At 39.8% G+C, this 27983-nt stretch overlaps 1 protein-coding gene across 4 annotated transcripts in view; it reads left to right on the top strand.

Annotated features, from left to right (window-relative positions):
- ATN1 (atrophin 1) overlaps positions 1–27983 on the top strand; it is a 69225-nt gene that overhangs the window by 22336 nt on the left and 18906 nt on the right. For 2 of the 4 annotated variants that reach the window (XM_032212890.1, XM_032212887.1), the window contains exon 1: positions 19960–20236. The exons of 1 other annotated variant lie outside the window; for it this stretch is intronic. The gene's annotated coding sequence lies outside the window, so the exon portion shown is untranslated. Of the gene's footprint in view, positions 1–19959; positions 20237–23450; positions 23516–27983 lie in introns of those variants that run through there. One more of the 4 variants, XM_032212888.1, reaches the window with a different exon arrangement.

Here is a 27983-nt window from a genome sequence, read left to right as displayed (position 1 = left end):
TGATTGTTACAGCAAAAAACTATCTGTAAAGCATTCCAACATACCTAGAAAAAAAAAGTCAGGGATTTCAGTATTTAGGAAACTAAACCTCATGGATTATGAGGCATTTCATTGCTGTCACTGTTTCCTTATGGAGATCAATGCAGAAAGCAAAGCTAGAGTCCACATTCACATTCATTTTTCTCATGAGCAAAACTGACAGATCTTTAAAGTGCTTAAAGGAAGCTTAATTGTGAAGCTATGTGTTCAGAAGTTGCCTTTGTTGCAACATGTGAGCGAGCACACATACACACACACACACACACGTTTTGTGCAGACCATAAGAAGGGGCCACATTGTGTCTAGTTGATCCTCTTCTGTATAGATTGCCAAATGTGTTATTCTAGATAAATTTATCTTTGCACTTAGCTAGTAGATTAAGAGATGTCCAGTGTGGAGATGGAAGCTTGGAAAACGTTAACACAGCCAGTAATTATCAAGGTTTCAGACTTCCAAGGAAGAAAAGGCAAATAGTAGACAGCTCATTAAAAGGGGAGCCGGTGATTGCGACCAAATAAAGAGCCAGCAAGACTAGCTCTTTGTAATATTTCTCTTGACAAGAAAAGGGCTTGAGATAGTCCACAAGCGCTCCAGACAATTGCTCCTTGCAAGGAAACTGTAAATTGTACTTTTGCTGATTAAAGCTCTGGCAGATGAGGGAATATCCATCTTGCTCAAATCACAGCCAGTGCCTTCAAAGGGATACTGAGTTTGCATATTTCCTTTTCTAGTCACTTCTGAAATTGCTTGTTAACAGCTTTTCAGCTATTAGGAATCTTGGATCAACAAATCTGAAAACCTGAGTTTCCTTTAAGGGTCCAGATAGATTTGATTTGATTTTGATTTTATTTTATTAAGTTTGTATGCCGCCCTATTCCCGAGAGACTCAGGGCAGCTAACAATAAAAAGGGAGGGGATACAAAAAAATAAAATAAAAAACAGCAATTTAAAATTCTACAACAGCCGTAACCTCGAAGGGGGCTGGATAGTTCAACAGCCCCAGGCCTGCTGGAACAGCCAGGTCTTAACTGCTTTGCGGAAGGCCGGAAGGGTAGTAAGGGTCCAGATCTCCACGGGGAGATCGTTCCAGAGGGCCGGAGCAGCCACAGAGAAGGCCCTCCCCCGAGGAGTCGCCAGCCGACATTGGCCGGCAGATGGAATTCGGAGGAGGCCTAGTCTGTGGGATCTGATAGGTCTTTGGGAGGTGACTGGCAGGAGGCAGTCTCTCAAGTACCCACGTCCGATACCATGTAGGGCTTTAAAAGTAATGACTAGCACCTTGAAGCGTGTCCGGAGACCAATGGGCAGCCAGTGCAGCTCGCGGAGGATAGGTGTAACGTGGGTGTACTGAGGTGCACCCACAATCGCTCGCGCAGCTGCGTTCTGGACAAGCTGAAGTCTTCGAACACTCTTCAAGGGCAGACCCATGTAGAGCGCGTTACAGTAATCCAGTCTTGAGGTGACGAGGGCATGAGTGACTATCTGAAGGGCCTCCCGCTCCAGGTAGGGCCGCAATTGGTGCACCAGGCGAACCTGGGCAAAGGTCCCCCTGGTCACAGCCGACAGATGATGTTCTAAAGTCAGCTGCGGATCCAGGAGGACTCCCAAATTGCAGGCCCTCTCTGAGGGGCGTATAATTTCATCCCCCAGGCTGAGAGATGGAATAGCTGTACCATCTTTGGGAGGGAGCATCAATAGCCACTGGGTCTTGTCGGGATTGAGCGCCAGCTTGTTCGTTCCCATCCAGACCCTGACAGCCTCCAGGCACTGGCACATCACTTCTACCGCTTCACTGAGTTGGCACAGGGCGGACAGATACAACTGTATATCATCCGCATATTGATGATATTTAATCCCGTGCCGGCGTATGATCTCACCCAGCGGCTTCATGTAGATGTTAAATAGGAGGGGGGACAGGACCGAACCCTGCGGCACCCCATAATTGAGGGGCTTAGGAGTCGATCTCTGCCCTCCGACCAACACCGACTGCAACCTGTCCGAGAGGTAGGAGGAGAACCACCGAAGAACAGTGCCTCCCACTCCCACCTCCCGCAACCGTCGCAGAAGGATACCATGGTTGATGGTATCGAAGGCCGCTGAGAGGTCAAGAAGCACAAGGATAGAGGAGTGACCCCTATCTCTGGCTCGCCAGAGATCATTGATCAGCGCGACCAAAGCAGTGTCCATGCTGTAACCAGGCCTGAAACCAGACTGAAAGGGATCCAGATAATCGGTTTCATCCAAGGACCGTCGGAGTTGAAAGGCCACCACTTTCTCAACAACGTTCCCAACAAAGGGGAGGTTGGAGACTGGACGATAGTTACTCAAGATGGCTGGATCCAGAGAAGGTTTCTTCAGGAGGGGTCTCACCACCGCATCCTTTAGGAGGTGCGGGAAGGACCCGTCCCGGAGAAAGGTGTTAACTATCGTCTGGATCCAGTCACGTGTCACCTCCCTGCTGGTCGAGACCAGCCAGGAGGGGCACGGGTCCAGTATACAGGTGGAGGCACTCACCGCTCCCAGGGCCTTGTCCACTTCCTCAGGAGCGACAAGTTGAAACTCGCTCCATAAAATTTGCTCAAGACCTTCCCCCGGTACCTTGGCTGGTACCGTGCAATTGGAGTCCAGATCTGTCCAAATCCGAGCGACTTTATCCGTTAGAAACTGAACAAATTCCTCAGCCCTACCTTGTAAAGGGTCGTCCGCATCCCTCCCTTTCAAGAGGGAGTGGGCTATTCTAAACAAGGCAGCTGGGTGCGATTCAGCGGATGCAATAAGAGCGGCAAAATGCGCCGATTTCGCCGCCCGTATTGCCATGAGATAGGTCCTGATAAAGGCTCTCATCAGTGCTCGGTCTGACTCGGAGTTACTGGCCCTCCAGCGGCGCTCTAGGCGTCTCTTTTGGCGCTTCATCTCCCGGAGTTCCTCAGTGAACCAAGGAGCTCTCCTGGATCCACTACCTCGGAGAGGCTGTAAAGGCACAATCTGGTTTAGAGCCCCCACCGCCGCTGTATTCCAAGCAGCGACTAAGGACTCTACCGGATTATGGACGAGAGTGTCAGGTATTTCTCCAAGCGCCGTCTGAAATCCCATAGGGTCAGGCGCCTAGGGTGGAACCACCTAATCGGTTCCTCCTCCCTACAGTGGGGGATTGGTCTCCGGAAGTTAAGCCTCAGTAGGAAGTGATCAGACCATGACAAGGGCAAGATCATAATGCCCCTCAAATCTAGATCACGTCTCCACTGCTCCGAGAGGAATATGAGGTCGAGTGTGTGCCCCGCTGAGTGTGTCAGACCCTGGATTACTTGGGTCAAGTCCATGGCTGTCATGGAAGCCATCAGAGTGTCCACTGAGCGAAGGCAGGTTGAAGTCCCCCAGGACCATAAGCCTGGGGAACTCTACCGCCAGCTCGGCTACTGACTCGAGGAGTGAGGGGAGGGCTGTTGTAACGCTGTTGGGAGGAAGGTACGTTAACAAGCCCACTTGACCCTCAAGGTCCAACTTCACCAATAAGGACTCACACCCGACAAGCTCCGGAGCAGGGATCCTACGAGGGACTAATGATAGATTTGAAATAAAGTTTTGTAATTAATTATAAGAAGCCCTCCCATGAGCAAATGCTTTTAAAAAAATATTTTTAGGATGGGACTTTTAAGGTTGGACAGTAGATGGAACTAGAAGAAACTGAAGATTACAATTAAAGAACAACATTCAAACTCCACTTACTAATACATAATGGAGCAGTTATTTTCACATCCAACAAATTAAAAAATATGTTTGAACAATGGACCATGAAGTTAATTTTAAGTGTGTTTGCCACTATAGATAGACTATGTCTAAAAGATATTACAAAAGAGGAACAAGTTTTATCAGACAAGATTCAGACTGATCTGAAAATAGTTTTTAAATGACAGGCTAAGAATGATATGGAAAAAGATGTTGCACTAAACATAAAAAAACGTGGCTGATGTTTTAATAATTAAAAGGGATATACAAATAAACCAAGAGTGTGACCTGGACAATTATCCTATTTGTATTCTTTGCTAAAGCATTGAAAAATTCTGTGAGAAGAGCCCCCCAAAATTAAAAAGAAATCAAGTCTAGGAGATTATTTGAAGCGACTAAATACCAAGATTGTTAAAAGTAAAAGGAAGGAATGTAAAATTGTTGTATGTGATCAAGGTTAAAATAGGTTACCTCTAGTAACCCTTAATGGACTTTTGCTGATCACAACTGAAATGATGATGTTTCATGGATTTTTTTATAGATAAGAGATGGGATATAGAAAGAAGAAATAATTTGTTGTATAGCTTGTGAACTCTCACGTTTCATCTTCCTACTATGTATTCAGAAAGGACAGTGATTAATATACCATATTTTTTGGAGTATAAGATGCACCTTTTTTCCTCTAAAAAGAGGCTAAAAATCTGGGTGGGTCTTATGCACCGAATACAGCATTTTTTGCCTCCTGAAGCCCCGCCCCTTCCACAAAATGGCCGTGCACAGCCTTATGGAGGCTTTCAGACTGCTCCTGAGGGCTGGGGAGGGCAGAAATGAGCAAAAAATGGGCCTTTTTTTGTCTCCCCCCAGCCTCCATCAGCACTCTATAAGCCTCCATAAGGCTATGCATGAAATTCTTTTGACAAAAAATGGGCTGTTTTTTTGCCCATTTTCCCCCACCCTCACCCCCCGAATACTCTGCAAGCTCCCCCCCAAGGCTGTTCATGCCTTTTTTTTAAAAAAAACGGGCCCGTTTTGGGGAGGTTTGCAGAGTGCAAAACCTTTTTTCCCCCTTTTGGAAAGCTGTTTAGTTAGAGTGGTTGATGAGAATTACATTGATCAAGTACTGTCCCAGCAGAAACAAAGATTTAGGTGCTACACATTGTCAGCTATTTCCTTCTCCAGCACATGGATAAATACACCTGGAAACATCTACCTACCTACCCTATCTCTCTCTCCCTACCTACCTACTGTATTTCTCCCCCCCTCTATTTACCTATATACCTACCTACCTATTCTCTCTCTCTCTCCCCCTATCTATCTACTTTATTTCTCTCTCTCTATTTTTCTCTCTCTCTCCCTCTACCTACCAACCTACCTACTCTCTGTCTCCCTACCTCCCTATCTACTGTATTTCTCTCTATCTCTCTCTATTTCTCTCTCTCTATCCCTCTACCTACCTACCTATCTATCTATGTATCTATCTACATACTCTCTCTACCTATCTACCTACTGTATTTCTCTTTCTCTCCCTCTCTATCCCTCTATCTACCTACCTACTTTTTTATAAAATTTGCCTCTTCAAAACCTGGGTGCCTCTTATACTCCGAAAAATACAGTGTGTGTGTGTGTGTGTGTGTGTATGGTGCAGGTATATATTTATTTATGTATGTAGCATATGTAGTAGGTATGCTATGTAAGTGTTTTGGTAGATATACACTTTCTCTTGAGACCAGGCCACAGAATTTCATTTTTAAAGTGGGCCAATGTGCTCACAGTGAAAAAAATGACAATGAAGTTATCTATATTAAGTGAGATTGATAAATTACTGAAATTGTTTATATTGGTGATGAAGGGGGAAGTTAATTTCTTTATATATTTCTTCTTTCTCTTTTTTATTATATCTTTATTTCATCTTTTCTATTTTTTCTATACCTACTGTTTTTTCTTTAATTTTTTTAGTTTGTATTAGTTTTTTATTATGAATGTCATGTTTAATAAAATTACTATTAAAAAACACTGCCTGTGATTGTGAAGGAATCTGATAAAGTACAAAAGATGATCAAAACTCTTCTCTGTCCAAAACTCATTTCTGCTATTCAATTAAAAAAACAAATCACATTTTTTGTTAGAGGCAAATAAAGATGATTTCCTGCCCCCCTTTTCTATACTACAATTTAAATTAGTTTTCCTAGTTCATTTCAGCAAGAGGAGGCAGGATTTATACTCCTGGTTTTCCTTGTTAAATCAGGCAGAGAGGGCCAGGGGAGATGCATAAGGTTGGAGAAAAAAATAGGACAAAACTGCCCATTGGACCAAACAGCAGGAAGCCTTCCCATTTAAAACAAAGCAGGAATACTCCCATGAGTTGCTAGAGAAATGAGGCCCCAAAGAGAGAAATAATGTCTGTAGAAAGTGCTGGAAAATCAGGCAGTTGCTGGCACCATCATGCACCAGTTGAGCTTGATGGAGCTCTCCTGTCATTGTGCTTGATTGGAATCCCAGCTAGGACTTAAAGTCACAGATTGCCGACTTTAGGAATATGGATAGGAATATGCAAGGTGTTCTATGTACAAAGAGTTCGGTGGAACAGCTAATTCTGGATGAACTGTGGTCAACTCAACATGAATCATTTCAACTGTTTTTGTCTATGCATAGGATCAAGTGTGCAAAAATGATTTTGGGTGGAGGATGCAGGGTAAAAAAACAAAGAACATTGATAACTGAGGGAAGGCAGGGGAGAGAGGAACTGAAGAACTGGGAAATCAGGACAATGAGATACTGAAATATGTTGCAGTAGTTAAAAAAAATCAAAATTGCTAGGGAGATGGAGGTGGGTGGTCCAGAGAGGCTGGCCATTTTAGGAACTGCTGAAGGGGGTGAGCGGAAATAATTATAAACTTAACACATATGGAATGCTTTTAGTCCTAGATATGGTACTCCCAGATATTCTTGTAAAACAGGAGTTTGAAACGGGGGAAGATATGAGAGATGTGGACAATAAGAGTATAGCATCCAGAGAGAGAAGGAACCATAAGAAAGAAACTCAAAATGACCCTGCCTTGATTTTGTTTAGTATAAGATGGGACAGAGGGAAACTTGGACAGGCTTTCAAGATTCTGTTCTACACCCTAAAATAATAAAACGTTTTTTGAATCCCTGCAGTTCTTGTTTCTTGAACTGGCCTACCTTGAAGGGCTGATAATTCCCTTCAAGGAGCTGTCCAGCATTCAGTACTGCTGAACTATGACTGGCCCAAAACAGCCTGGCAGCTTCTCTAGAACTAGAGGTTTTTGTTCCAAATTCAAGATAAAATATTTCAGTTTTATGCACACCTGTTCTAGGCCTTGTTTTATTCCTGGCATGCTCTTTGTAGATGGCTTTTTATTGGACACCTGTGGATTGACAGACCCTTTGTGATATAGTTGATATTATGTTGAGTCTGCTGCTGTGGCTGAGTAACGATTGCAGTGAAAAACTCTTACACTTTTATCCTCAGTTAACAATTCTAATTAAACTACGAACTCTGGCTAAGCAAAATATTTTTAAGCAAAATGTCACGTGACTGTCCCATTTAGCGATGGCAGTCCTGGAAGTCCCAGTTGTAGTCATTAAAGGAATCATTTATGGTTGTTAAGCAAGATATCATGTGACCACAACTTGCTGCTCCTGTAGGCTTTCCCATTTGACTTTGCTTTGTTGGGAAGGTCGCAAATAGTGATCACATGACCATGGGAAGCCGCGACTCTCATAAATGTGCAACTGTTGCCAAGTGTCTCAGTTATGAATGTGGAGATGCTGCAACGGTTGTAAGTGTAAGGACCGGTCATAAATCATCTCTTCAAATGCTGTCATAACTTCAAACAGTCACTAAACAAATGGTCATTAGGGCAAAAGTAAGTGAGGATTTGTTCATTTGTAATCAACAATCAGCAAAATAAAAGCATGGAAGCATTGACCAAAGACAACAAAAGCAGTGTATCCATCGTACGCTATTGTACCTAAAAAAGTTAAGAGCCTTAAAAAAAAACTAAATAATTGAAAATGTCAGAACTCCAAGATTAAGAAATTTATGCCTTCTTACAGAAATCTCTGGAGATAAAAATGTGGCAACTCTATTGGTGATAGTGCCGAAGGTAGGAAATAAAGTTTCTCTTCCTCCCAACACACAAGCATTTCATTTCAGTTACTTCTCTTTATTTCTATTTTACGTTTTGTCATTTTTATTTTATCTAATCACTTCTCCCTTTTTTTTCTTTGAAGCCTTTACATTTCATATTATAACTGATAAACTACTATTGTTATATTTGGTCAATATGCCTTTGATATCTGAAACTTCCACTGCTGAGGATACTGATGCCTGGCTTTAATTTAATAACAATTAAATTATTATACATTTTAATTGCTTGATTAAGTATTAAAAATACAATAATTTAATGTATAAGTGGAATAATTTCTTTTATTCAGTCTTTCTCCTGTATAGTATTTTTTACTCAGAGGCTGATTTTGTTTTCCCTCAGTAGAAATGAAAGTCCCAATTCAAAGAATTTAAAACTGTAAAAGGGACAATAGGCTTCAGTGACTAGAGGTTTTCTTTTGAAGCCCATAATGCGACCACTTTCTTCTGATGGACAAGAATAATTTTTAACGGTGTCATATTTTCTCAAATATGAAATATTAAGAGTTGAGGAATAGTACTATTTTCCCAACAGAAGCAGAAAATGGAGAATTAGAATAGACATCAATACAATGTAAGCTCACATTTAGAGAGTTATGACATTAGTTTCTGGCATCAGCATATTTGTCAGGCATATCTTTCTGCTTTCTCTTCCCGTGAGAAATTCAGTACCACCCTCTCTGTAGATGATTTTCTACATATGTTGGCCTTTATGCAAAACTGTAGAGACAGCAGGGTATGTGGCCACCTGGTGTGGCGACAGGGACAAAGCTACTCTCTGGGACTTTATGAACTTCCTTTTACACACATTCCTCATATGCATAGGGTGTGAGGTGTTGCTATCCTCTTTTGGAGCTTTAACCCAAAAATCCAAATGGTACCACTTTGTTTCACTAATTAACATGAGATAGAGCATATGGAAATGAAGGGTAGGTCCCAACAGCAAAGTATGTTGTTTAGCTATTCCATCTTTTCCTAATAAATGGATGGGGGATACCAGTGCAAAAGAAAGAAAGAAAGAATAAGAACAGTAGAAATATTACCCTAAGTAATCTAGTTATAGGCAGAAGACAAAATAAATTGGATACTTCCTCACTCTTTAAACTCTGTGAATGAGCCAAAGTACCATGGAAGCATCATCTAGGAAGACAGACTGTCCACAAGTAGTTATAACTACCAGTGCTTATAGAGCTCATCATATGGGAACATCCCAATCTCCTTCTTAAATCCTCTTCCCACCAGTCTCATAATGATTGTTGCTTTTGCAAAATGTAGCCCTCTTTTCTCAAGTTAACTTTCACTGCAGCAGCTTATTGCCATCTCTCACTTGTGTCTGAGAAAAAGCTACAGTATATATTCTTCTAGCCAAAACATCCAGAGCCATAACAGAATAGTGTGTTTTCATTGGCAACTCCTTTCCAAGTCCAGTTTGTAAACTTTTATTTTTATTTTTTAAACTCATGAGCTAGATCTCCATGGCTGATTTTTTACTCAGCTGTTCTTGAGTAACCACCCAATGTTATTAAAAGAAAGAGTGGGGATTAATCAGCCCCCTACTTTCAACTAACATTTAAATAATATTTATAGAGTTTTAATAATTTTAAAAGTATCTAGCAATATTGTAGCTACCACCAAATAAGCAAGAGTGTTCACTCATGTGCGGCAACATTCACACTACAGCAAAGCTTTATATGAGACTGAGATATCATATTGGAACTGATTGTGGCAAAGATAAATTTTATATTGGGATGATGCCCAGGATTGTCTGCAGATATATTCATTAGTTTTAAAACTGCCATTAATTTCACTGATATTTATGTGGAAGAAGTTTCTGGGGGATTGGGCATAAAGTCTGCATTTAAATTGCATCAAGATTTACTAAGCCTCAGTTATGAGAACCAGAAGTAAACAATAGAAGGCCCTGCAACTTTTTTTTTCTTGTGGGAGATAATCTGTGGTACCTCTGATAATTTACTGTGTTTGGCCCAGACTTGAAGGAGAGAAGATATGGGTCCACAAGGTTCACAACAGAATTATTCTGTTCGCTTTCAAACATTGCATCTATGCAGCATATTTCTATAGCTTGTAATTCTAATAAAAAGAACAAGTTAGTTATTGCCACATACTAGCCAGTTGGAGATCTTATTGTGGAATGGAAGCTTTGTTTTAAGATATAAATGTTAAGTTAGATGGTTACCTACATTGTTTTTGAAATGTTATAAGAACAGATGACTATATTTTTAAGGAGAGCTGCTGTTAGAATTTAAGACTTCCTTGGAATCATGGCATCCAATCATAAAAGGATCTTCTCATTAATGTTAGCATGTTGACAATTTATTCAGTGATGAGTAAACGCATCCTGTACATATTCAGATATGCTTGGGTTAACAAGTAGCATATATTATGCATTTCTTGTTAAAGGATCTCAGATAGAGTGGGATGAAAATTAAAAAAATATGCAATGCTGGAGCATGACTAAGTGATTTTACTGAAGATAACTCCCCACCTCTCCATATATAAATTCAATGTGGCAATGGTTGCCGCTGTTCTAAGGGGGAAAGAATTACATAGAAGGCATAACCAGAGTTTTCAATCACAAGCTAAAATGTGTGGCCAGCCACGGTTCCATAAACCAAGCTTTTGTGCTATCACCTATGTTACCTTCATTCTAATTTAGTAAGTGCTACTTCTTGTTATTTTCTGCTACAGAATTTAGGCTACTTGGCCTGGCTGCCCTTTGTGTAATATGATCACTGGGTGTTCTTCTTTCCCCAACAGAACCCCCCTTTTCCCATTTCAACTTTCAATAGGTTCTGCTCTCAAAAATTCTGTGCTTGCTTTGCTAGAGGAGGCTCCAATTGGGTTACATTACATTCTCTTCCATTCTTGCAAGGGCTCAGGGCCCTCTCTTGGCCTCCACACTAGTTCTTTCCCTTTGTGCCGTTGCTTGGTAACCAGGAAAAAAAGGGGGATGGGACAGGCTCCAGGAGGGAAAGATGGAGAGAAGCAAAGTAAGGGGGGGGGGAGTGGAGAGAGAAAGCAATTGAAGTGTGTGCAGTTTGTGTAATCCTTCAGGCAAGGCTCTGCATGTTGATTAGTCGCAGGCCGGTAAAACCAAAGACCAGGCATGGAGTCCTGACCTGTTTGCATGGAAGGCGCTGCACAACTAAGTGATTAGATGGAAGCCATGGGGAGAACATGTGCAGGATAGCAAGCTGTGGAGCAGGTGACTCAGTAGGGGGCACTCTCTCCCCTGAAAAGAAAGTTGACTCCAGTATGACTCACATCAGTGCTTGAAGAATTGCTGTGGGTAGACTGCAGCTAAAAATCAATTCACATAAATGAAAATGAAGTTACACATAAATCTTGGCCATATCTTTCACTCCAAGAAGGGATTTGAGAACAATTTGTTCTTCTAATATTTTTAATTTGGGTATCACATACTTTATTCTACTCTTCAATATCCTTCCCCCCCCCCTCCTTTCAGTTGACATTAGGGGCCAAATGTGGTAGATATCTTAGTGCCTATCTATCACCATGGTAATATGCTGTCCATCATCTTTAAGCTAGCAGAAAAGTATTTCTGCATAAAATGTGCTGCCTCTTGTGCTACATAGTTCCTAAGATACAACAATAGTGGGACCGGTGAAGGATGCTGTCCTTATGAGTATGTTGCAGGCCAGGTTAAGGAAAGTTTGGTTTCCTTGACTTTGTTTCCCCTCATGCTTGTTGAGGGAAAACAACCATCAAGCACTCTATGTATGTAACATGGACAGACGTATGTGGTTGTGCAAGTATATATTGAGCCAATATGAAGTTGCCCAACCAACCAGATGGGTGGAGCAATAGGAAGCAGCTTCAGTGCTCCCATTCAATACAATTCCACCATGTCTATAAGCAGTCGGTTGGTTGATTTCTGAGCATGGATGAATCACTTTTCTATTGCAGAGTGAAGCACAAGATTAATACAACAGGCAAAACTCCCATCTTTTCCTTGTGCTGCAAGTAGCAAGTAACCAAGAAGTTCAGATCTGAATTTGTGGCTGTAGCCCTTGGTGCAGCCAAAATCAGAATAGAATATGTAAAATGGTACTGCCCAACTTTCCCCAAAATCATGAAAACAGTAAACATGCCAGCTGGTAAATCCCCTTGTTGGCAGGTACAGCAAAAATCTTGAAATATACCTGCAATTGTGACAGAACTTGCAACACACAGATGGCAAAACCAGACTTTTTTAAAATGAACCTTTTCTGCAGCACAGACATAGTCCTGTTCTTTAAACACTGGTGTGAAGGCTCTCTCAAAAGAGTTTAAATCTGTTTTTTAATTAAAATATTACAGATACAGGTAGACATATAAGATCTAAGAGTTACAACTGAAAGTAAGTTTAATTTCATTTTAATCAGGTTTATGCAATCAGGTACCACAATAGATGCAGAGTGAAAGTTTCTCCTGCAGCCCATGCCAGGTGATTGTGAAAGGGCAGTTCCAGCAACCAGAGCAGGCCAATTGATCCTAAAGTGGCAATAACTGGGCTGATCCCAACCTTGACTGTATCAGTAGCCATATTGTTAAGTGAAGCCAAATTATATCAGTGGCCAAGGATTATGTTGGGATAAGAGGAAAACGGGGGAAACCTTTATTTGCCTCATATGTGAGCTAGGATGACATGAGAACAATGGTAGAAAAAAGCAGTTACCAGGGCAGATTTGGGCAGTGGCTATGAGACTTGATACAGAAGGAAAGATACGGCAAAGGAAATCACAGTTGCTAAATCCTAAGCTAAAGTGAAGCTGCAAATAGTGGCATACTTACTAAACATACACTAAACACACAGTAAGTGTTACTCATACTTAGGCTTATATTCTGTTGGAGTAGTGCTCCACTGAAAGAGAAGCACAACTTTTTTAAACTATGAAGTATGCTTTACATGTAATTCATTTATTAATGCATGTTAGCTATTACAGATACAGGTAGACTTACAACAGTCCATATAGTGACCATTTGAAGTTAGAATGGCACTGAAAAAAAAGTTACGACAATGTTTCACACAATCATCGCAACATCACCATGATCAAAATTTGGATCAGAGGTGGTATTCAGCAGGTTCTGACCAGTTCTGGAGACCAGGTAGCGGAAGTCTGGCCCCACCCCCATCTATTCTCTGCCTCCCAAGTCCTAGCTGATTGGGAGGAAATGGAGATTTTGCAGTAACCTTCCCCTGCCATGCCCACCAAGCCACACCCACCAAGCCACACCCGAAGAACCTGTAGTAAAAAATTTTGAATCCCACCACTGATTTGGATGCTTGGCAACTGGTTCATATTTATGATGGCTGCAGTATACTGAGGTTATATAATTATCTTGTTTGACCTTCTGACAAGCAAAGCCAATGGGAAAGCTAGATTCACTTAACAGCCATGTTACTAAATTAACAACTGCAGTGATTCACTTAACATTTGGTAAAATGGGGCAAAACTCATTTAACAACTGTCTCACCTAGCAACAAAAATTTAGAGCTCAATTGTGATCATAAGTCAAGGACTACCTGTAGTTCTTGACTTATTACCACAGATGGGACCAGAACATTTGTTGTTAAGCAGCATGGTTATTGTGAGACTTCACATGGCCACACCTAATTTTACAACCTTCATTAAGCAAGATATCATCTGACTGTGATTTGCAACCCCCTGCCTGTTTCCCTATTGACTTTGCTTTCCAGAAGGCACCTGGGAAATTTGCAAATGTCAATCATGTGGCTGAATATGCTGCAACTGTCATAAATATCTGCCATTACCAAATGCTTGAATTGCAATCAAGTGACCACAGGGATGCTGCAATTGTCATAAGTATGAGGACTGGTTATAAGCCACTTTTTCAGCACTGTCTTAATTTGAATGGTAGCTAAACAAATGCCTGTAAACCAAGGACTACCTGTAGTTGGAAACTGTTTCATTTTGGGTAGGCACAAGCCTAGTTCTTTGTTTTTCATCCCCATCCAATTTATAAACACTGAGCCAACATTGATCTGATAGTAATCTATCCCACTTCAAATCCATCTATTGACAAGACTGTAAGCAAGGGCAATTTGTTGACTAGATGTTCTCTGTAATTCTTTCAAGCACATTAAACACACAGGTATCCAAGTACTTTCCCTTCCTTTGTAACCTCCAACTTGTCTTAAGTAGGACTACTATACATAGACTTCAATAATCTAGATGACCACAGAATGGAGATAAAATTTTCTATATCTCTTTGAAGCCATTTATTGAGTATATTCAATATACTTCTCCATAGCCCTGGGTTGAATGTATTCTCATTGCTTTCAATAATTGAAATAGGGCTACAAACTCTCATCTGCAAAAATCACAGTATCCACTAAATAAATTAAGTTCATGTACTAAGGTTGTTATTAACCATCATTTGCACTTTTTTACAGGTTAGTATTTGCAATACGTTTTCTAATTCCCCATTCTAGAGTAGGTACTATATTTTGTGTCCTGTATTTTGATTGGTCGGTATTCTTACCATGTCACAGCAGGTATTCCACCTTACTGACCTCAGCTGATCCTGGAAAAGCTAAGCTGTGTCAGATCTGATTAGTCCTTGGAAGACCAGCAAATCTGAAAGCTATCAATTACAGTGGGAAATTGAGAAAACATTCCTGAAAATGTCAGTGTCAAAACCACTTACATATTAAAGGTGAATGACAAGAAAAAAATTGCTATCAGAATTTCTTCCTGGAGGAGGATGTTACAATTTGACACAACAAATAATTAACAATTGTACATCTGTTGTCTAAAAGAGATTTGTAACTAAAATGTATTTAATTTTAGGTTTTAAGTAGAGGAGAAGAGACTGTGGATCTTTTGACCCTCAGAAATCTTAGGATGCATGGACTCAGATAGTGATGAAAATTATACAAAATTGTCTCCGTACTAGGTTGCAACCTACTATGTTAGATTATGATCCGGCTTAATGTAAATTGCAACAGGGGAAATACTACCATACAAACATATCAGAGGAACTTAAAGCGCATTTCTCACTTGGAAATAATGATTATGTAGGCATTATATACATATAAATATAAATATACTGTATATATGAAAAATTACAATGATACAAATAGATACAACTATTTTCATTTTATCTAGCTAAATATACTCTGCCTAAATGTACATCATACTGAATTTTGAAGTTTCAATTGCATCCATTCAAATTGAAATAACATATTAAGTAAATTTCACAAAGGACAGCAAAAAACCTATTTTTCTGGGATATGTCATTAATTTTACTTCTCAAAATGTCTCTTTGATTATATTGGTTAACTGCAATACCTTTCAGTAATTGCACTGCTATCTCAGGTGGAACACAACCCACTATCTCAAACTGAGATGCTACCATTTCATTTTTCTATATGTATAGCCCTTTTGAATGGGGCTAGCAAATCTGGGCTGCAAAATTCCAGATTATCACTAGAGAGATAGAGAAAACTCCAGAGAGAGATGCAGAAAGATCACTAGAGAGATACAGAAAATACTAGCAATATGTCAAAAGTGCTGAGGTTGGGAGATGGTTTCCCTTTGGCTAGTGATATTCAGCAAAGTGAACAAGGGTAAAAGCTGATGATTTAGGGAATAGTTTTACTTAAAACAGATTGCATACCCATATAAGGATTTTCTCCAATGGCAAGTAAAGATAGAGGCTTTAAGGGCAGAATAAGATGAGAAGCGGATAGGACATTTTACAAAGAGAACAGGTTCTGCCAGATCAACTACAGGTAATAAATAGCATTTTAACTGAACTATAGGGAAAGGGTTTTCGTTTACCACCTGCACTACTTCCACTGTTCAAGGTTTAGCAGTTATAAAAATTATGGATTGAAATAGATTGTAAGCCATGTAGGAACATACACATATTATTAATATCTGTGTACATCACAATATTTGATTTCCATGATTCAGAATTCATTTTGAACATTTGTGCAGAACTTTCAAATACAACTACACTGTTTGGCCTGCCCAGTATAATAGGTTGGCCATTAAAGAGTGGTTCTTCCCAAACTGCCACCACCCAGAGGCTGAGAGGTAGCTGATCCTTGAGGTACAGGAAGTAATGGATACAGTGAGAGACATCATTGCTTTCCAACCTGTTACCTACTGAGATCCACTGCACAACTGAAATATGGACTCTGAGAGACAGACTGTCCAAAACATTATGACCCAAGGACTGGAGGGGAGGAAATATGTTTTGACTTAGCCTGAAATGCCTGATCAGAGCTTGGTTGCTAACAACAAATTGTATCAGATTTTGCATACCTTGGAAGTATTGTGGCTTGCTGCCAGTTTGAGGGGAAACTACCAGTTCAATGCTGGAACAGCTAATGAGAATTTATATACAGGTTGGGGAGTGAGATGAAGATAGTATCTCATGGGCACATGGCAGAAAAAAGAGACGGCAGAGCATGTTTGTCTTGTTTTTAGGTGCAAGCAAAGTACAAATGTGTAATACAGGCAGTATTAGCCTTAATTCCTCTATTTGTAAAATGGGATTTAACTCTTATTCCCAGGGCTATTGTAAAAATAGCATTATTTCGCCATAGCAATGAGGCTGACAAATACTGTCCTTATTTAATGTGGACCACGGAAAGGCCCTGGCATTTTTCTCCTGCCCACCAAGCTTGCTTGCTGGTGGGAAAGATCAACCACCAACCACTGTCCCTCATATAAGTTGGTTCTCAATAGGACAACTATAGGGGCCCTAGGAACAGCTTGCCTAGTCTCCTGTCAAATTGTCTGTTGGTGAAAGGTGCTAAAGTAGAACATGTAGTAAAGCAGAAGAAGGAAGCTCTCCAGATGCTCCTCACAAACTACTCTATGACAATCAGACCAATTCTGAATATGAGTGGCGTTTTTCTGAAAGAGGGTAAACCCATATATTCACAAATAGTTGAGCTGATAGATGCAGGCATGGGGGCACAAGGCACAGAGGAAGTAACTGATAATGAAGAAGCTCCATTCTTGATTAATAATGCAAGAGAATGCCATTGCTTTTGGCACTCCCCTTCTGACCTGATCATGGCAGAATCCTGAAGTAAGAGGATAGCCAATAGAAAACATGCTATTATTATTAGCCCATCTATAACAACAACATCATGGCACTTAATGTTACCAGGGACAGAATGGAATAGAAGGCAAAATGACAAAGATGACATAGGTATCCGCAGTGTACTGCATAAATAGCCATAGGAACTACAGCCACATGATACTGATCCCAAGATCATTGAGTGATATATGTAGCACTCATTTGTGAGTCCCAGAAAATAAGAACAGTAGTAAAATTATCAAAAGGCAGGGGTGAAATTCAGCAGGTTCTGACAGGTTCTGGAGAATGGGTAGTGAAAATTTTGAATAGTTTGGAGAACCGGCAAATACCACCTTTGGCTGGCCCCAGAGTGAGGAGGGAATGGAGATTTTGCAGTATCCTTCCCCTACAGAACCGGTAGTAAAAAAAATTGAATTTCACCACTGTTAGCCAAGCTAAATTCCTTGTCAATAGAAAAATGGAAAACCTATAGTGCAGTCAGTAATGATAGAAATAGCAAGCAACAATGCCAGAAACTGACTCTCTTTCCAGCTTAAATTGGAAACACTATGGTTATTCTTCTAAGTTCTAATGAAGGCCCAGGTTCCCCCGCCCCCACCAAAAGAACAAGGATTTTTTTCAATCTAGTTGACAGCCTTAAGATTTGCTTTTTCCCATTTATATCATGTTTAATGCCCCTTCTTCACTAATTACATCTCCCCTTGCATTCTTTATGCCATACTTAAGAGAACTTCTACCTTCTTATGCTGGCTTTTATAGGTGGTCATGTTTTTGAAAAATAAATGTTATGTTTATTAACTATTTGTTGTGCCAAATCCTCCTGAAAATATTTCTCAAAGCTACTTCTTTTTATCATTCACCTTGTCAAAAACATCATTCTTTCCCTGCTAGCTCTTTTTTTATGGCTGTCAAGTGAAATGTGATTAAGTATCATTAATATTTACTGTGTAGAACTCATTGCTTGTAATGTTACATATACAATATTTTACAAGGTGTCGTTTCATAAATGGTCATGTTGTTGTTACTAATGTAAATGTTTACTAATTTAATTTTTATTATCATTGGGGTGAGCTTTATTGTTTTAATTGTAATTATTTAGTTTTCAGTCACCTAGAGTTGTGCCTGCACTTGAGGTGCCATGTAATTGATTGAAATGGTTGAAGGATGGGGGCAAATTTCTTAATTCAGACTTTATGAATTAAAGAATCAGAACAGTGGACCAACTAGTGCCAGTTCTTTGTAAATGTAATTATTTTTCTCTTACTCCACACTAATGAATATGGTGAATTATTAAATCAAAACTTTCTTACAGGCATTGACCATAAATCCAATATAACAACTGAAATCCTGTTGATACATAAGTAGGGTTACTGCTACAGATGACCATTCTTTCCTATGTTGCTGACCTTCCTCATGATGTATCCATGTCTCTGATTAGCAGAATTTTGCCCCAGAATAAAGGATTGCATTTCTGCTCCAATGAATCTCTTTGCACAGGGAAATAGCAGCTAGATTTGGGAAATGCACAGTATCCTGATATATGCCTCAAGAAGAGGTAAATATGGAGGTAGTTGGGCCTGCCTTTCATAAAAGCATCCATTTGTTTCCAGATAGTATACTTTTTGCATGGAATAAGAGGAAGTGATTGTAATCCCAAAAACTCAGGGGGAAAAAGAAAGTTTAATTTTCACTTAATGGAACGAAGTCAGCTAATGCTGAAAGCAAGTTAATTAAATGTGCCTGTAGAAGTGCTTGCCAGCGTAAAACTGTCCACACTCTTAAGAACTATTACCATCAAATCTTAATAGTTACTGGGATCAAAGATACAAAAATGCATTCTAAATTAATGGCTGAATTAGTTCAAGGTATCCAGTCTCTTCACACTTGTGCCAGCCATAGTTATTTCAACAAAGTCTGTGTTATTCGTTGATTCCTCTCTTTGCCTGCATTTTTAAAAAAATCACGAATTTGCTCATGAATCCAGTTCCTACGGGATCCAATCCGTCTCTTCCTTTTTTTAATTTTTTCCTCCCAGATTCTGTTGCTCCTGAGTCCTGCCTTGCCAAAAAAAGCTCCAGGCATCTCCCATTCCTTTGTACTGGGGATTGGGAGGGGAGAAGAAATTGGAGGAAAGCTGGAAAGAGAAAGGGGAGAGCGAAGGGGTAGGGGCTGGCGAGGAAGACGGGGACCTCGGTCCAGACCGCAGCATTTTCTGAGTGGCTGAAACTCGCCGTAGACGAATTAATATTCTTCCCCCATTTTTAGCCTTCCTTCCTTGCCAGCTCCTTTCTTCTTCTCAGACATTTTAAGGGCCTACGTAGATTCTCTTTAAATACCCGCCTCCCCGATTTCGGCGAATGCATTGGAGAAGAGGGGGCGATAACAAAAACAACCATTATTCGAAAGAGAAGGTCTAGGGGGAGAGAGCCTGCGAAGCTCCGATTTTTACACAGCCTCGAGAGATTTGGTGATAAATACATTAACAGGAAGGGAGGCGATTCCCAAGTAAATACGTGCGAATTGCAACTGGGCCTGCAAAACACACCCGCTACAGCACCGTGCGCGAGGCGAATTCCATGGAGGCGATGGCCTGGGGCGGCGGGGAGAGTTCATTTTTCCTTTCGCCTCCCCTGCCTTCCATTCGCCTCCATTGTTCTGCCGTGCCTTTAGGCCGCCTTGTTCACCAAGTCTCCCCCTTCCCTTCGCCTTGTGAAAGACGTTGTACAATGTGTCCGGGTTTCTGTGGCCTCCCCACCATTTTCCTTTAAGGAGCGAAGATATTCTGGCCAGCGCCGTCGCCCGGTGCAATCGATGCGCTCTTGCGCGGGGGGGGGGGGGCGTTGTTGGCAGGAGAGAGGCGGGGGAGAGGGGAGGGGGCCGCTTGTGCGTCCTGAGCTCTTCGGAAATGGGAGGCGGCCAAGGCGGCAGGCGGCGGGAGGGCGCTGCGATGGGCGAGCGCACAGGCACGGGCGGCGGCGCCTGAACCCGGGGGCGCTTGGGGGACGCCGCTGACAGACACTGCTTGGAGCGCGGTTTTCTCTTCCCGCTCCCCGATCTTTGAAGTCCCGGGGAGAAGAAGGAAGAGGAGAAGGAGGAGGAAAGGAAGGAGGAGTTGCTGGTTGCCACAGCTGGTTCGCTGAGTCTCTCCTCCACTTCTTCATTCCTCCCTTCATTCGACCTCCCTTCTGGAGCCCGGTAAGTGCAACTCCTAGTGCTTTCTCTCTCGCCTGCTCCGTATCCATTCTCTGCTCGATGGGGGGGCGGGGGCGGAGGGACGGAGATCTGTTCTCCATCTCTGTGTATGAGGATTAGCTGAAGAGGAGCCAGAAGAAGGCAAGGGGGCTGTCAGAAAGCTGGATGAAGTGGGCTTAATTAAAACGATGCACCGGTGAGAAGGTTTGACACCCCCCCCCCCTTCAGATCGTCCTATAAAGGCATTCGCACGGCGACACATCTCTCCCTGTATCTGGGAGAAATACGACCTTCTTGTCCACATAGAGCGCTCTGCGGAAGACGCGGGAGATCTTGGAAAATCCGAGAAGAATATGTCCCGAACAGCTTCCTAAAACAGAGGTGGCCAACTCTAGGGAGCCCTGCAGAACAAGTCCATCCCTACCTATCGTGGGCCTCACAAAACAAGTCACCTTCCATCTGTTTATTAGAACAGTCAAGAGAAACTCCTGGCTCTGTAGAACCTGCTCCGTGCTATAAACGTGTCAGATGTCTGAAGCCCTCAGTGCTCTTTCAGGCCATGTAGTTCCAGGACCAGGAATCCTACCCTTAGAATACCTTTTCTAAATATTTTGGTCTAACACTCATAGATGTCAGGAGAAAAGGGAGGTCTGATAGCTCACAAATCTCACAGGCTTCATGGAACTTGTAAAATCCTTCCTTAATCGGAAGTATAGGATGAAATAAAAGAGACCCAATGCATATGTGTTGTTTTCTAAGAAGGAGGTTTCCTTTGAATGAGGGTTGGGTGGCCTCTCAGTCTCTCTTCCAGAAAGGTTTCTGGTTTCATAGAAGATAGACTGACTAGATCAAAGTGCACCCACTTCTCTCTAAAGCTATTTTTACTGTTTCTTTCCTTTTCATTTGCCTTTCAAAAGCCCAGCTGATGTCTTCTCAACTCTGAATACTTAACATGATTACTTAGCATATTATATAGCATGTTAGTTGCAGCCTAGAGGAGCAGGCCAGTTTAATTTTAAATTGCCTATTACATGTAGAAGGTAAAGATCATTTCATAAATGAATGAATGGCTGAGGTTAAATTTGAACTCCAAGTTTCCTGGCTCTGAATCTATACTTTTCTTTAATAAACTACACAACCAAAAAGTTCCATCCTGATGTGATGATTCCCATTGTCTACTGACTTTTGGAAAGGTCACCTCCACAAAACCACAAGGAAGAATCCACATTGCTTCAGAAGTCAGGGTCTCCACCCCTGGTTCCTTGAGTCCCTTCATTTCCCAGATAAAATAAGAATACTTTAAACAAACCTGAGTGGGGGTGGGGAGATCTGGAGAGTATATCTTCTACTAGATTATAATGTCAGTTGGTATGTTCATCTTTAAAATGATAGTATATTTCATCCTCTTTTCTATTTGTATGTATGTCTAGATAGAATGCATTGTGTATGGTGGTCAAATCTGCTTTATGATCTGTTTCTCTTTATGTATTTTCTTGTTGCTCTTCTGCCTTTCTGATAAAAAAACTTACATGTTACAGCAAAATTTAGAGAATGGTAGAGAGAAAAACAGAGATTGGGTAAAAATTAAAGGAAAACAAGAGAAGAAATAGAATTAACAAAATATTTTTGGTGTTTTAAACAGAATATCCAAATGATGCTCATTAGTGAATAAAAATATAATAATTATGATTGTTTGGTGCTCTTTGATAATAGTTTGAACTTAATAACCCAAGTTGAATCTCTTTACCCTTCCTTAATGGTGGTCTGGGTCCTTGGAATTTTAGTGGTTCCTCATAGAATCAAGAGATATAAACATATGGATTTATTACTGTGTTGATGTTATATTGCAGAGGAGCAAACAAACTGGAATAAAGGAGTAAGAGAAACTAGACTTTTCACAGTTGGGAACAACTACCAAAGGGGTGAAATTAAGCTAAACTGTAGACATGTTGTGAAGTAAAGGTAAAGATAAGTAAATTTTAGATCCAAAATAAGAATTTACTGTGCTCTTTCAGTGAGATATGTGCAAGAGATTTTCCAAGAGATAGTGCAAGAGATGTTATTGAGAGGGAGACTAAGGATTTTCTCCTCTGTATATGCAAATGACTTAGATGGATCCTGGTTGATTCCAATTTTTTATTTAAGGAATTTTCCTCCAAACAGCACAGGGTTGGATTGGTTTCCTTTTCATTGCCTCAGATGATCCCTTCTGATACCACTAGAGGTGCTCTTGGGTTAGTGAGATCATAGAGCTACTAATGGGAAGAAAAATCTCAAAACATTGTGCAGCAATAGCAATTGGATGGATTGCAGTCTGTTTTATCTGAAACGGTCTAACAATTTGTGATATGCCAAACATAGTTTATCCACTGCTGTATATGATGCTATACATTTTATGCTATACATTTTATATTGAATTTTCTGATTTAGAGTAAGAAAACTAGGGTTATCAAGTACTTCTTACGGTTTCCTTTCTGAGATTTGTTCAAGAACAGAGATGTTGACTGGGCTAGAATATTTCTCTGCAGAACAAAGGCTTTGATAAGATGATCAATTGGATTTTTTCTTCATCACAGGTTCTTCATGAATAAAGATCCCCCCCCATATCTCTGATTTTTTAGTAGTTTCTATTGTTCATTTGTGCTCCAGAAGCTCTTTAAGAAGTAAGAATGAAGAAAAGTGCGCTTGATTTCTAGCAATTTTGGAAGTATGCATGTGTATTTCACCCGGCCATAGCATACTTCTTGAATGTTTTTTGTATAAATGAACTGAAATGTTTATAGAAGTTAGTGTTGAATAATCATAAAATTGTTGAGCGGGTACCTCAGAGATTCAGGATAAAGCCTATCCATAACCATGAAAACTAACTTGATGCTTTTTAATGAGTTGTATGCTGTCAGCCTACCTTACTCCTTACAGGGTTGTTGATTTGGGGAGAAAAGTGAAAAAAGTTTCTTTTCCTTAATCTCTAGAAAAAAGGCAAGTTTGCTGAATTTCCTATAAATATTTTATTTTATCTGTGTGACTGTTGGTCACTCTCCCTCTTCACCCAAGAAAAACTCAAGTTCTGAAAAAATAGTGAAGGTGAAGAATAGCAAATAGTTGACAGCGGACCCTGAAAAAAAAGTTTTTTGCAGCTAGGTCCTACTTTGTTGGATAATTTATCTCTCTCCTGGTGACATTTGCTGAAATGTTGCTTTTAATTGCCCCCAAATAGGTCGAAGGATTTAGAGGTGCCATTTATGCTCAGCCCTTCCTGATGCCACACAGAGTTTGCAGCAGGTATTTTTTCTTTGCGACCACTAAATGCTCAGCTCCATCCAGTCGCCCAGACTCTACCCTGAATTAAAGGACTACAGGTTCATAAACAGGGAGGGTTTTTTAAATTTATGCTCAGCCATGATATTTGTATTAGTAAGACGGATCTCAGCACACTTGGCTACAGTAGGAAGAGCACTGCTACATTTTTGTCAAACTGTGTTTTATGTATATTACAGCTCAGTCAGTCTATCTTTATAGTGGTTTAAACAGTGGGACATAATCTGGAATAAGGAACCTACTTATCTGAGGCCCTAGAATAAACTACTGCAGGTAAATCAGACTTTGTATTATGAATATCAGAATAGAAATATTATTGTCCTTATTCAGGGTAGGCAGTAAATGCTCTGGTTTAATACAGGCATACCTCAGAGATATGTATGTGTTTGATTCCAACCCACCTCAATAAGGTGAATATTGCAGTAAAGTGAGTCACACATTTTTTTTGTTTCCCTGTGCATATAAAAGTTATGCTTTTACTATAATGCAGTCTTAAATGTGCAGTAGCATTATATCTAAAAATGTTAGTGCCTTAATTAAAAAATACTTTATTGTTAAAAATGCTAATCATCATCTGAGACTTCCAACAAGTCATAATGTTTTTAACATTCAAGGTTCATGTTTAAAAACATGAACACAAAAAAAAAATATTCCAGAGAAGGCAAAACTTAATGGGGGCCCCAGGAGACTTTTCAGTACCATATTGGCCACTAGCATATTACCCCCACCCCCCAATTATTCCAATTACACTATAGCAGAGGTTTATTTCGTTTTGGGAAAAGAATTCCACAACAGTTGACTTAGAAATACATCTTATTTATTTTCCTTTAGATTTTAATACTAGTAATGGTTTTTAGTGTTTTCTATATTTTTTTCAATTTTTAAAGAAATGCTTTTGTCTCAAATTTGTATTTTTTTCTTCTAAATATCTTTATTATGTATGGCATGATGCCTACTTGAAAGGAAAAAGGGTATTATTGTGGCATAATTATTTATTTCTTCTTAACATTTTATCTTAAAAGAGCCCTTGGAACTCTTAAGACATCCCATAAAACAATATGAAAATCATACCAGTAGTATTTAAATTAACAGTCTCAAAGCCATTCTAAAAATAGTATTGCAAACAATGTATAAATTAAGTACAAAACTGATGTAGTAACATTACTTTACTTATTACATACGGAGCTGAAAGCCAATTATGTAATTTTATTCTCCAAATGATCATGTAATGTAGATTAAGGAGAACTGTTACTTCCTCAAGGTCACCCAATGAACTTCATGGCACAGACAAAAATTGGAATTCCAGTTTATTTCAGATTTTGAAATATATAGTAAACAAATTTTAAGCAAAAAAGGAGATAGAGGAAATTGGAACTGAGCTAAATATAGGAGGAGGTTGATATAATGTGGAAAAGGTACATAGAACTAAATAATTTACATTGAGTTTAAGATGAATGAACTTCCTATTTGAATTTCCCATTTCTAAAATAATCTTCTGGAAATTATCTTCACACATATTCAAACTTGTGATGTGTGGCCAATCCTGCAGACCCTTGAAAATGTTTTGAAGAAAATATAAGAATCCAGAAATTGTATTTCATGATGGACTGCATGGGTTCTCCCTTTATCAAACACCAAATACCTTACCCGGAGAATAATTTTAATAACCAGTTCTTCTCCAGAGCCCTTGGCTTTCAGTTTACTGAGGGCTATACAGCTTGGGAACCACTAAACTGAATGTGGCTTTTTCTATTGCTTGTCTGCAAGTATGGGAACTAGAGTCCAAAATATGGCAAAGTGATTTGTTGGATCACAAAGCCTGCCATTTTGATCTTGATTATCTGGTACCTTCATTGTCTCAAATGTTTTTGCTAAGCCTAGCATGTCCTTAGGCCATCCACCCAGTGGTGGGTTCCGGATTATCACATGCACACACGCAGTGCATGTGCACACATGCTGTATGCGCCATGCGCGTGCGTGGAAGCACCGACAGCTTTAAAACACAGTAAGTAGCTCGGGTGAGCCCTCCAGAGCACCATGCCAGAACGGTACCCAGTGTTCCGGGCAGGCTTCGGTATGCCCGTACTGGGGCGTACAGCCTGCAACCCACCACTGCACCCACCCCCAAATAAGAGTCAGTTTGTCTCCATACTAGAACGAATTGAGATGTGCAGTTTAGCTTCCCCACAACTCTTTACAGCAAAAAAATATTTTTTTTTACTATTGGACCCCAGTTTTGCAATTATACCACCCTTGCTTCCAAGAAAATATGGTAGTCCACATTTATAAACTCAATTCTGTCATTGTCCTGCAATTTTGATCTCAGATTGTATGTATAGCACTGCTATAACATCCTGTAGGAATATTTAAAATGACATGCTTGGATTAACACAAAATGTGAAGGCAGCAACTACATGTTTTCAAATGAAGCCCTCAAATCCTACTATATTAACTATTTCCATATTGCTTATATTTAATCAACTGCTGTAATGTAATGATTCTGTGCTGAATTGTGATATGAAACCCATCTGTGCTATCTGATATGTGTTTGCTCCTTACACACATTCTGGTTTCTATGCCTCATGATGCCTGCCCTGACTTAACCAGAGAATTTCTGCAGTGGTATCCTATAATTGTGGAGGCATATAAATCCTGGACCATTTTTCTTGCAGATATTTCATTATAATTCAATGCTAGCACTGATAATGTTACCTAGTTTGATAATGAAACATCTGCAGATTAACCCCGAAACACTAATATTCTCTTGTATCAGTAATGTCAGGGATTCTTGGGATTTCAGGCATGTAATTACAACTATAATGAATTTGTTATTAAAAGGTAAGATTCAATTCAGGTTAGTTTTCATGCATCTAAAGCATTGAAGTGTATATGGAAGTAATGGTGAAGAAGTTTTGATATTTGGTGTTAAAATAGGACTTACAGAATAAGAGAAGTTTGACAAATAGGAATTATTGCTAAAACAATAAAATATTAATATTCTTTTGAAACTATCTTGGCCAATTTCAAAGCAGGATTAGACATGGCTAGTACTTGAACAGGAGGAGATCACCAGGAAACCTTAAGTCCATAGGTTAATTTGGCAGCAAAAAATAAAAATAAAAACCCCATTTTCAAATTGTGGCAAGGAAAACTACATTGGACATTCCTGAAAATTGAATTTGACTTGACAAAGATCTTACACATAGTCCTCGACTTACGACCACTATTGAGCTCAAAACTTACATTGGTAAGTGAAACATTTATTAGGTGAGTTGTGCTCATTTTATCAAATTTTTTTGCCACTGTTTAATGAGCCATTGCAATTGTTAGTAACATGGTTGTTAAGTGAATCTGACTTCCCCATTGACTTTGCTTGTCAGAAAGTCGCAAAAGCTGATCACATGACTGTAAGACACTGCAACTGTCATAAATATGAATCAGTTGCCAAGCATCTGAATTTTGATCATATGACCATGGAGCATGCTGCAATGGTCGTAAGTGTGAAAAGCGGTCATAAGTCACTTTTTTCAGTGCTGTTGTAACTAGTCACTAAATGAAGTGTGGTAAATTGAGGACTAACTGTACTTGTTTGGAGTGCTCAGAGTTTTTTCTTGCTGTATATTGTCTTCATAATCCTGACAGATTGGTACTATCTCAAAGATCGATCACTATTATCATATCCATTCCTTCTCATAAATAACCTTCCAAATGAATTTGTAGCATAGATAAATCTTGTTTCGGGGATATTCTACATCATGGCTGCTAAAGTTAAAACACTGTCATATATTAATGCTTATTTTTTTCTGCCACGCCAATCACCAGTTTTGCCTGGTGCAGGTGAATCATTCTTAATCCATAGGCCTATGCATGTTACTTAAATGTAATTGAGTTTGGTGGTGTTTCCTTCAAAGGGCCATGTGAGAAGACAGACAGGCTAGAAATAGTAAATTAAAGAGTGGACATAGGATAGCATCACAGATTAATTTTTAATGGAATAAATTTGTGTTATCCTTCTATTTTAAATCTCCTAGGATTTTTTTCAGGCAGTAGATATTAGAACATGCTTGTGTGTTTAGTTTAGTTGGAATTTTTTTGGTGCAAACCATATTAAAAGGAGAACTATTGTGGTCATTTGATTGCAGTGAGCCTTGTACAGGAGAATTTCTTATTGTATAATACTCTTGTCTATTGGATTATTAGCAGATTTCTTAGTTTGTAAATATTGAGGAGCAATAATAAAACTTTCATACATAAATGAGCAATATTTCACTTTTAGAATGACTTCTTCCCAAAAAATAATCAATTTTCAGGATTCTACTGATGAGTGTCCTTTTCCTTAATTGTGTTATCAGAATTTTTTTTTAAAAAGAGGGAGATAGAAATGTCTGTTCCAAAATTCACACGAGAATACCAGAGTTGGTAATTAGGTCCA

Source organism: Thamnophis elegans, chromosome 3 (assembly GCF_009769535.1).
Source record: "Thamnophis elegans isolate rThaEle1 chromosome 3, rThaEle1.pri, whole genome shotgun sequence".
Lineage (NCBI taxonomy): Eukaryota > Metazoa > Chordata > Lepidosauria > Squamata > Colubridae > Thamnophis > Thamnophis elegans.
This window is presented reverse-complemented; position numbering and strand designations above follow the sequence as displayed.